The sequence below is a fragment of the Pundamilia nyererei genome, unplaced genomic scaffold (genome assembly GCF_000239375.1).
Source record: "Pundamilia nyererei isolate P.nyererei 1_Seehausen unplaced genomic scaffold, PunNye1.0 scaffold00017, whole genome shotgun sequence".
NCBI classification, from domain to species: Eukaryota; Metazoa; Chordata; class Actinopteri; order Cichliformes; family Cichlidae; genus Pundamilia; species Pundamilia nyererei.
In genome coordinates, this window is record NW_005187418.1 from 3,525,105 (window position 1) to 3,534,387 (window position 9,283).

Genomic DNA, 9,283 nt, shown 5'->3' on the forward strand with positions numbered 1-9,283 from the left:
CTCACTGTGCTGTCCTCCCATGATGCAGAGCTGTGATCCTCCTCAAACAGGGCAGCCACCTCCTCCAGAATCTGAACAGTGAAAGCCAGTTTATCCTCAGCCTGGAAGAAGAAGAAGATCAAACACAGACCACTTTAGAAATGCTTTAATAATAATAAGAGTGGGTTTAAAAGACAAAATGAATCTACCCTAAACGAGAATTATGGGGTTTTCTTTCAGTAAGTCAAAGCTGAGGTTCACTTACTGATGATTTGGACACCTGGTGGTACAGGTGATTAGGGAAGGCCACAGTGACCTCCACTTCAGTGGTGTTAGTGGAGTTTTTAGCCTGAAACACATTGAGTGTTTTAGTCATCAGATGCTAAATTGAAATAATTCTTTCACGAAAAATAACAAATTAACTAATATTAAAACATTAAAACACTCACCATGGTATCAAGTAGATTCAGAGTTTCTTCGTTGTGCTGTCTGAATTTATCATCCATCCATCTGCAGCTTAGCGAGGAGCTTTCAGTGGACAGAGCGAGAAACAGGCAAGCAAAGAGAATCCTGTTCATCATTTTTTAAAGGTATAAACTTCCTTTGTATGAAGCAAACTCCCGGTGTTCTGATGGAGCAGACCTGCAGCGCTGCATTTATAGCAGAGCGAACATATTTCATTTTCCATACCTGGGAAACCCGCAGGTGAGCGGGTTGAGGCCTCAACGTACAACAGGCTGTAATGTCGGAAATCTCAGATTAGAATTTGCATCCAAATCAAAGAAAAATATTCCACAGTGGAGGATAGGCAGCATTTTTAAAAAGCTAAGGTATCACCCTCGTTAATTTAGTAATTTACGTCACTACGAGTTACCTGCCAAACATAAATACATGAACTTAAATACGTGAAACACAAAACAAGAAACACATCTCACAGCTGATTTTTTTTCCCCATTAGGCTACCTCTACATGTTTCTGAAATAGTTAAGTTGTGATATGAAAAAATTTACGTCTTCCTTGAATATTTATCGCAATTTTAGCGCCAGTTTACACCCGAAAATAAAAATAATTAAATACAATGAAATTTCATTAACGGCCACCTTACTTAAATCTGTGTAATTTATAATAAAAGCTGATACTGCACATTTCATCAATTTGCATTACTTGTTTGTGTTTTTTTCCCCTTTTTTCGGCATCTTTTTTCACACAGCACACAGTGTTTTCGGTTTGAACAACGAACAATGTATTTTTTTCACAGTTGGAATTACTCAGTTGCTTCTTTTACCTAACACTCCAGGTCTATTGCACAGTGTCCATGTGTGCTATAAAAGGGAAGTTCTTACTTTCAGAAACTGAAAGTGGCTTGATGACTGTGGAATGTGTCGTAACGCGAACCGATGAGTGACATTTCGCCTTGTTTTATCTTGAACCTGTGGCTTCCCTGTGTGAACCAGGTAACCTACGGAAAACTGCTTCACGTCTTAATCGGAAGATTAGCGCATGTTTTCATCTCAATTGAGAAATAATGAATAAAGACACTATAGGCAGACACGAGATCAGTAACCCTGACTGAAACCCACAATTTCAATTTTCAAAATTTTCTGGACCTGTACAGGACAAATACGGACTAGCTTGAATTGTGACCACTATAAAAAGCATAAAAACTCTCATTTTGAAGACCCTGAGTAATTTATCGCCTGTAGATTTGATTAAGCAACTCACTGTATATTGGAATGAACAACACTAATACCCCAGTGCAGGTGGTTCTGATGTCATGCAAATGTGAGCATATATTCACTGGTACATATATTAACGAATTAATAAAATATTAGCATTTGTGAATTTTGTAGCTCATTTTTAAACACTTAAGTAACCCCTAAGAAGAGTAACTCTTCTTTATCTGACGGACTTATTGCACCAATATGCCAGATCACACTCGTTTAGATCACTGGAGCAGATCTCGAAATTTCAGGATAGGTCAATTTACCGTTTCCACTACATTATGATCCTATATTACTTAAAGCGTCATTTTTAGTTTCTTTAATTAACTCATTTTTTATTCCTTTTATTATATACTGATTTAAAATAAAGTCGATCTAAACTTCTGCTTGTGTGGTCACGTTAACCTGTGTCAGTTTGTGTGCTAAGCAATGATGAGAAATTAGTTTGTGAGTTCGAGAATTGCATTCGAAATCCAGTTAATCCTGCAGCCTGGAAGAACAATCACAGACTACCTAACAGATACTTTTACACCACTGCTCAGGAAATTTTTAAAAGGAAAGGTCAATGTATTTATTACATCCAGTGATTTTGTTTAAAAGAAGAAGAAGAAGAAGAAGAAGAAGAAGAAGAAGAAGAAGAAGAAGAAGAAGAAGAAGAAGAAGACAATATTGAAATATTTAAACTAAACAAAAATCCAACTTATTAGATGGCATTGAGTAGCTTTAGTAGCTTTTTATTATAAATTCAAAGTTTCAGATTTTATCACTGGAATAGCTTGTGTTTTGGTATAAAAAATATAATGTGTTACAACAATATCATTCCAACTTTATTACATTTAGACTATTATACAATTAAAATGATTTGTTAGCTGCTGAATTTGGGTATTGTGCATTTACACATGAATTATTTCCACAGATTGTTAATGGTTTGGTTTGGTTAATTGTTTTCTTATTCCTGGGTACTTTTCCACTAGGGCACAACCCTTTACTGTACGCTGACCTATGTGATTTTTTTATGATTACTCAGTTGCTTGTGTGGAAAACTAATACTTCATAAATAAATGAAACTGCACAGTATCCACACGAGACATAAAAAGGAAGCGATAAAAAGTGGCTTTGTGGTTCTGCAACTGTTGCCATTCAGCATTCATTCAAAGGAACCGGCCAGTGATATTTCACCTTCTTTTACCTAGAATATGTGAAACTTGTGGCAACATGGGAAGATTAACATCCCTTGAGACTTTACAAAATTACAAAATAAAAGGCATGGTGAGGAAGAGAGCCAGAGAATAGTAACACAGCTGTGTTTGAAGAAAGAAATGCATTTCAAGAAACTCACAGATGATGATCTGAAGAAAAAAAATCTACATTATTCTAATTCTTACAAGAAGGATTTTTTCATTTAGCTTATAATTTTGTAATATATTCTTCTTTTTTTTCATTTACAAGCTGCTTGGATAAATGATTCTTCTTTTCCTCTGTGTGGGCTAACAGATATACATAATTATAAATATGTATTAAACTTAACAGTTGATATAATTATTTAATACTTAATATTTAAGCTTTCTGAAGGGTTATTAAATATTAAACTTTGGTTCTACTTTGTTTTTTTGTTTCTAAAGTACGTTGTGTGTAATTTTTTATTTATTATAATTATTCATTAAATTATGTCTGGTCAAGACTGTAATAATCCAACAGCAAACATGCTGGAAAACGTGAAAAAAAAACTTGAGAACCAAGTGACTTCAAGAACCAGTAAATGCCATCAGACATTTGCTGTAGGCTCTTATCAAAGCTGCACAATAAGGGGGAAATTTTGACCTACTTTGACCTTTTAATCAATAGAACCTTTTCTTGCTGTTTGCCCTTTGGTTGCTTTTAACTTCTTTCATGATTTCCCACTGTGATGTTTCAACGACTTTGCGGCCGTTTCCAGCTTTTTGTTTTTCTATAGAGCAGTAAAAGACATGATCATAGCATGGTTCACACAAGTCTGTTCTGACAACATGTAAAACCTCCCTCCAAGAGGCTTTTGAAAAAGTCTTTAGCAAAACTGAAACGTAAAACACAACAATAGTAAAACAGTCACCATGGTATCAAGTAGAATTAGAGTTTCTTCATTGTTCTGTCTGAATTTATGATCCATCCATCTGCAGCTTAGCGAGGAGCCTTCAGTGGACAGAGCGAGAAACAGGCAAGCAAAGAGAATCCTGCTGATCGCTTTTTCAGAAGCTATAAACTGCTTTTGTATGAAGCAAACCCTCAGGTGTCCTGGTGTTCTGATGGAGCAGATTGTTAAATGTTGGCTTTAAATCTATAATTACACAAAAGAACGGAGAACATGGTAAAATATCAGAATGATAAAAAAGAAACATATGTACCTGAAGATCTAGAAAAGACCAAAAAAAAGCATGACAAAAAATACAACTCATAACTGACTATTTTGTTTATCATAGCCTGTATATGTGTTAGCTTGATAAAAGAAATAAAGTGTTTATATGGTGACTTTACATCAAACAAATTAAAACAATCAAATCAAAAACAATTATTGACTGCTTGATTTAATATTACAGAACATTTGTAGTATTGGGCATTTATATATTTATTATTAAATTTCATTTATTTCAGTATTATTATTTTTTTGGCATGACTCTGTGGGGGTACAGGTGATTTGATATGTACAATTAGCAATGTGGTATTTTCCTATTGTTCAAATTACCAACTTAATTACCAGGCGTGTAAAATAGAGAACTATGTAATAGAAAAACCTGGAGGTCTAAAAGCATAGTATCCATAGAGCCATAAACAGGAAGTTTCTGTATGAAGAAACTGAAAGTGAGTTAGTGACTGAGTAACTGCACTGTCACGATCATTCATAGGAATCGATCAGTGATATTTGCCTCTCTAGGATGTCGTTTTAGAAGTAGGTAAGCCAAAGAAGGGGATTCTCCTTCACATTTTAATGGGAAGATTTGGGAAGACTGCTGCAAAAAGAAGCAAAAAGGTGTTGCAGTTATTTATAATGAGTAGAAAAAAATGTCTAAAACATGGTGAGTGTTTAGTGTAGAAATATTTGATCATTCACCAAGACAGATCTGCTCTTTTAATACAGAAACTACAAAAATAGTTGGACCCGGACCCGACTACATAGTTCACTCTTTTAACAGTTTTATTTGGTTGCTGGTTATTACGACACTCAGTTGCAACTTTTCAGCTACAACCCCACACACACCACAACAACCTCAGGTGCCAGCACGTTTTTTCCCGGGCAGGCGTGATGAGCTCCAATGTGTGTCAGCCTCCCCTGCAGCCGCGCCACAAACCACACCCAGCCACAGCTATTTTAATACAGATTTTATGAATGCTGTGCAACATTTAACCAAATTTTTTTTTATTTATGTTGAAGGTTTAATGCCTTTGAAGATCCTCTGCAATCATGCAGACAAACTGTTGAAATGCAATAGTTTAGATATTTCAAGCTGTTTGTCATCGCTTTCATAAATTGAAGGCTTATTAAATATTAATCATAACTTTGACTTTTTTACATGAAAAAAAAAAAATTTTTATGTTGTTGTTTTTCTGGTATTTATTGTGTAACCTTATATTGAATTATGTCTGGTTGAAAATCTAATAATTCAGTGACAAACGGGATTGAAAAAGTGAATAATTGCATGAATGAAGTAACTTCAAGAACCAACTTTAGTAGTAGCAAACTCCATCAGACATTCGGTGTAGCTTCTTAATAGAAATGCGGAATAATGAGCCTTTCATGACTTCCTTCTGTGATGTTTGCAAGGACAGCAGCAACAGTACACTTGGGCCTTTAGAAATGCCTTTATGCTAAAGATGTGGCTGTGAATATTGTCTGCTTAACTGGAAAACCTCACTCCAAGATGTTTTTGGAAAGGTCATTAGCAACCTGTGAATTCTGAATTGTAAGTGATTGAGCCACATTTTCTCATATTGCAAGTAGTTCAAGGCTTTTCTTTTTTACACTTGCTTTCCAGCAACCAATAGCAATAATTCCATAAAACAAAACAAAAAAAGACAACTTTTGAAAACAATAAGAAGAACAGATTTGATTTGAACCTTGAATTTGAATTCTAATTTAAAGGGGGGGGGGGGGGCAGCATGGTTCTGTAGTTATTCATAATGCCTATTGACTGGACCAACAAAATCCAAAGCAGATGTGTTGACTCACAACAATGATGGCCAATTTGAATCCACTGGCCAGCTATGGTCCTTCTGAGTAAGGTTTGGTGTTCTTCCCATGCTTGTGATTTCATCTTACAGTAAAGGAATGCATGGGTTAGGTTTCATTTTATTATCATCATCATCACCATAAAATTAATTAAAAATATACCCAAAAGGTAGAGTATATAGTGAACCTCTTGAAATTGAGGTACACAACAGGTGTGAGGGGCTAACAAAGCAAAATAACCATCAGTGCCAATAGAAAAGGATCAGTCAGTCAGAGAAGACTGAAACCAGTGTGAAGCTACAAAGAAACTGCTCTAGACTAGAAGTAAGACTCTCAGGTTCCTCTCTTCCTTACAAAGGACACTTACCTATATAAATTAAAAACACATTTTTAATTCTTTTGTGTTATTTTGTTTTCCAGGAATCAAAATAATGAAAACATTTAATTGGAAATAAGAGTTATTTTTTATTGAATTCCAGACAAAACATTTATAGAAAATGTTAGTTTCAGTTGGTCATATTTGAAAATAGATACAAATCCAATCAACTAATACATAAAATCAATGGATAAATAAATAAAGGCAATAAATTTTACATTCTTTATGTGACAGAGATTTTAGTTGGCAGTGTGCAGAGATGAAGCCAGCGGTTCTGCTCTTAATAGATGGGCTAATGATCACCTCCTGATCACCTCCCACGGTTCTGCACTGTGACCCTACAGACACAACAACATTATCACTATTAAAACATGCCAGAGGTGTTTAATTAAAGAATTGGTCAAAACATTAAAGACGTACCTTCTTCTTTAGGACATCATCTGAAAGTCTTTTGAAATACAGCTGTGAGTTCTTCTTCTTGTGACTGTGGCTCCCAATCTAAATAAGGAAAAATGGTCATTTAAATATATGTTTTAGCCATGTAAGCAGTATAATTGATCTCAGTTATCTCAGTAGTGGTGTTACTGAAAGTGAACTTAAACAGGAGTGAAGCTCTTCGGCCTGTTTGTTGACAATATTGAGAAAGTTCCTCACTGTGCTGTCCTCCCATGATGCAGAGCTGTTATCCTCCTCAAACAGGGCAGCCACCTCCTCCAGAATCTGAACTGTGAAAGCCAGTTTATCCTCAGCCTGGAAGGAGAGCAATCACAGATTATGTATTCACATGACTGTCTCTGAAAATAAATAAATACGTTGATTAATTAATTAAGTCAAAGCTGAGGTTCACTTACTGATGATATGGACACCTGGCGGTACAGGTGATTAGGGAAGACCAGTGACCTCCACTTCAGTGGTGTTAGTGTAGTTATTAGCCTGCATCACATACAGAGACATATCATGTTTGAGTTAACAGGCACTACGTTTAAATAACTAAATTACAGTCAGTACACTTTTAAATATTTAGACTGAATATTAAAAGATGTGCACTCACCATGGTATCAAGTAGATTCAGAGTCTCTTCGTTGTGCTGTCTGACTTTATGATCCATCCATTTGCAGCTCAACGAGGAGCCTGCAGTGAACAGAGCGAGAAACAGGCAAGCAAAGAAAATCCTCATCATCATTTTTTCAAAAGGTATTAATTGCTTTTGCATGAAGCAAGAGCTTCCTCTTGTTCTGATGGAGAATACCTGAAATGCCGCATTTATAGCTTTCCATTTTCTAACCTGCTGTGTGAATCCCGAAGGTGAATGACGGCTTTCACTATGCAGAGAACATTACGGATTTTAATTTGTATCATAAGGAAATAAAATATCCCAAATGTTAGGACAAACAAAAATTTAAACACTGAGGATTAATTGCCATCATTATAATGGTTACAGGCAATCGACATGTGTAACTGAATACCTAAAAAAAAAAAAAAAAAAATCACAATTAAAACTCACAACTGATGGTGTAATTTGAGTTATTTGATGTTCGATATCGAAAACGTGTATTACTGGGCTTAGTTTCCAGCACAAAGCTCAGAAGATAATTTCTGACAAATTAGATACTTTAAATGAGTGCTACATTACAAACACCAAGCAATGCACACATATAGGTTTTTTTCTTGGAAGATGAAGAATAAGACTCATTCCTTTATAATGTAAACTTTGAACAATGCGCAAGTTTTATTTCCATTTCAGGGTTAAAATCTGCTCAGATTTTCCCATTATAATGTAAAGGTGAACTCCCTACTACAGGTAACCTACTCATCACTCTAAATCCTCAGAAGGTGAAATATCAAAGGTCGATTCTTAAGAATGATAGCAACAGTGCACGCGCACATTCACTAAACTTTCAGTTTCTTTATGTTTGAACTTCCCATTTCTGGCACAACAGATACCTACTGTGCAATTAGACCTGCAGCTTTACATATTGGGTGATTTTCCGTTTAAGTAATTAAATCGCTCATTTGGACAGTAGAAAAATACCGCGTTGGTCAGTGTGCAGATCGAAAACGTTGCTTGTACGGAGAGAATTCCTGGGAAAACAAGACCATCACTGAAAATCACAGAAAGAAATTAGTATGAAAGAAATTAAGTAAATATATAAATGGGCAATAGCACAAATATCCTGCCTTAGATAGAATTAAATCAAGTAGCCAAAAATTTCAAAAATTCCATGGCTGGTTCCCTTGGTAAGACTGTCCTATGTAGCTATGTAGGTAATAATTTTAATAAACGTGAGCACAAGACAGGACGACACTCGACAATAAGTAGAAACATTAACTTGTTTATTCTTTGATATGCATTTTTTATCAACCATATTGTGTCACTTTGTATGTCTCTCACAATTTCCCGTCGTCACCCCCTCCCCTCTGCTGTTCCCCTACGCTGTTCTGTTTTTGGTGTACCACTCATATATTTTTCGTGGCCCCCATATGGCCACCTCTAAAAGAAAAAAAAAATTCTGGCCGCACCTGCTTCGGTTATATGTGAACACTGGCATCCTCGAAAGAGTGACCTTTGTCCTTTAGACCTTTGTCCAGTGGAGGTTGCCAATGTTCACATTTTGGACCGAGAAGACAGATGGTTTGAAAGAGAAGTAAAAGAGGGCATCTATGTCCACTGTGAGAGACCATCTTTGAACAGAGGCGGTGGTTTACGACACCAACTGTCTGCCATCTATAATCCAGTTTTGAGATCCCTTCCCAGACGCCTTAACGCCCACTCACATCCTGGGCCATTTGACCTTAGGAAATCACATGATAGGGTGGGGCCAGGTTTCACAATGAGCTCACCCGAAACCTTGGCTGATTGTGACCTACACCCGTTTTCACACCTTGGCTCATGTGATTAGGTTGTGGATCATTAGGGGGTCCTTTTTTCCCTCTTGGGGGGAAACCCCCACAGGGTTTAAATCTGGGACTGTCAAGGGGTTGACAATTGTTCAAACACAGTAAGAG

General features: G+C 36.2%; 1 pseudogene; it reads right to left on the bottom strand.

Annotated features, from left to right (window-relative positions):
- Positions 1 to 6,576: 6,576 nt before the first annotated feature.
- LOC102198859 (interferon a3-like) lies at positions 6,577 to 7,460 on the bottom strand (annotated as a pseudogene).
- Between the last annotated feature and the right edge of the window lie 1,823 nt (positions 7,461 to 9,283).